Source organism: Corvus cornix, chromosome 6 (assembly GCF_000738735.6).
Source record: "Corvus cornix cornix isolate S_Up_H32 chromosome 6, ASM73873v5, whole genome shotgun sequence".
Lineage (NCBI taxonomy): Eukaryota > Metazoa > Chordata > Aves > Passeriformes > Corvidae > Corvus > Corvus cornix.
In genome coordinates this window covers 26338540-26341082 of record NC_046336.1, presented here as the reverse complement: position 1 = coordinate 26341082, position 2543 = coordinate 26338540, and positions in this window count along the sequence as shown.

The window sequence follows — 2543 nt, the reverse complement described above, 5'->3', positions numbered from 1 at the left end:
GTGTGGTGCCAAAGTGTTTAATGATTGCCTGGGTTCACCCACCCCACAGCTCTGGATCAAGCCAGTGAAATTTAGGGGGTTTTTCTGTGTGTCCCTCAGCCCTAAAAAAGCTGAGTACTAAAGGGAAATATGCTTATAAGATTTTTTTATTTTTCTTTTTCACCTAAACCACATAATATAATTAAACCAGTAAATTATCACAGAAGCACATACCTACTTAAAAAGCTGTTATGGGACAGGGAAATTAAATAGCCTTTGGATCTTCTTTACAAGTTACCTGCAGGAGCATGAGCAGGGAATAAGCAATGACTGATACATGGCCTTTGCTTAGCTTTCCAGGGCAGGTTTTGAGTGCCTGGCAGTACAAGGAGCAAGTGCCTCCTTATCTAGGCTGCACTGGAGCCATATGAATTTTTAATTAATTGATGCAAAAACCTGGTTTTCTGTGAGGTTATTATCTTGGCTTGAAAGTAAATCAACACAAACTACATTCTAATATAGCCTGCTATACAAGACCTGACAGTTTGCACTGCTGTAATTAGAGGCTTCCAGTGCTTCTCACCCTCTTGAAAGAGCAGTTCCTTTCAGGAGGCCTGCAAGCTTCTGCATATAGCTTACATGGGCTCCAGAGTACTGTTCTTTCAAATAATCAGGAAAGGTGGTTTTAAGCACATGGCTGCACTACCTAGGAAATGTATTAAGTGACCTGAACTCAACTTTAGCTATTAACAATTCTTCTCGTCTTATTTATGGTGTTACTGGCCTGTGAGGAGACAGAAAACTGTACACTATGCATTTGTTTTTATTATGAAATAATATTTTGAAATTTTGGATTGTGAAGAACGCTGCTCCATGGGCACCTGAGTGCTATTTAATACAGGCACAGCATCCTCTGCAGACTTTCAAAGTGAATCTACGCTTGGAAAAAAAATCTCAGGAGAGGGGAGTCCTCATCTGTGATCAAAATTGTGAATGTCTGTACTGTAGGCAGAACAAACTGACAAATGCACACTTGTATATACCAAAAACACATTAGCCAATATTTCTGCATGAGAGAGTGTCAGAGGCCTCAAATTTATAGCCAGGCATTAAATATAGAGAAGAGATTTCCTTCTCACCTGAAGCTATCTTTGACTGATTTACATCCTGAAGTATGAGCAATAGATTCTGCCTCATACTCTGTCATGTATCCTTTTCACTTATATCACTGAACTGGCACTACAAAATACATGGTGGAGGTTTTGCCTGGTGGAGGATGAAGCCATTCTGCTGCAGCTTTGAGCCGCAGGAAATCACACTTGAATTGTAGAGGAGGAAAGAATTTGATGCCTGTGCAAGATGATGCTTGTGGACATTTAAAGACTTCCCCCCCCCCGCCAAAGAAAAAGAATATAACTCATAAACCATAGAATACAGCATCAGGTTTCTAGCTGCTCTGTTCAAGTCTTAAATTAATTCAGTATTAAGCCATAGGTGGAAAAATCCTCTGCTCACTGCTCTGGTTATGGAGGGAGCATCCTGCACTGGCGGGGGGGGGTTTAACCTCCTCCTCTGCAGATTCACAGCCCTGGCCAGATCCCCCTGGATTCTACACAGGCACCCGGGGGCTGATAGCTCTGGGGAGCACAGGAGAGCTGGGAAAGGGGACAACAGCATCGAGACTTGCTATTTCCACTGGGAAAACATTACATAATGGGGATAGCTTGGAGCTCCTGCTTCCAGCCCTTGCAGCAAACATGACATGGTTCCCCTGAAATAATTTGAACAGCATTTCCCTGGCACAGCAGTGACAAAGACATTCTGACTGCAGCTCTAAGACACCGTGCATCCCTGTTAATGTCTGCTTTCCTGCAGACAAAATCCACCTTCTCTGCTCCTTCTCTGCCAAAGTACCTGAAGAATTGACTCATCATTAGAAATGGTAACCCACAGAGAACAGCTGAAAGCAATTCAGAGTTCTTTGTAATTTGAATTCAGTGGGTCATTCCTCTTGAAGTCAAATGATGACATTTAATTTCCACCTGCATGTTCGAATTGTGGGCATGGAGTATTCCAAAAACGGGAAAGAAATCCGTTTAATCTCTTCTCTTCCCTCCTTTAAATGTGCTTAAAATAATGCTCAGTTCATCAGGAAGGAGTCATTGTTGTGGTGAGTAAACAGAAATAAGGATAGATTTATGTATAGAATGGCTACTAAAATTTTATCTGTGACACCAAATGAAGAGAAAGGATACCTTCGACATGGAATATGCATGCCATATAAAAAGTAAAAGTAACAAATAAGAGGCATTTCTTGATACCATCCTGGTCTTACCCAGAATATAAAATAAAATTAGTCTTCAGACACTTGAAAGAAATGCATTTGCTTTTCTAAATGCATTCAAAATATTTTTGACATGCTTTTAAATCTGAATGTGTGTTAATAGAAATGTCATGCTTCTTTCAGTTTAACAATATCAAGACACTTTTCTTGTACTTAGGCAACACTGTCTTAAGAAGGAACCGTTGAAAATATGATAAACAAGAGTATCAAACAGAATTAC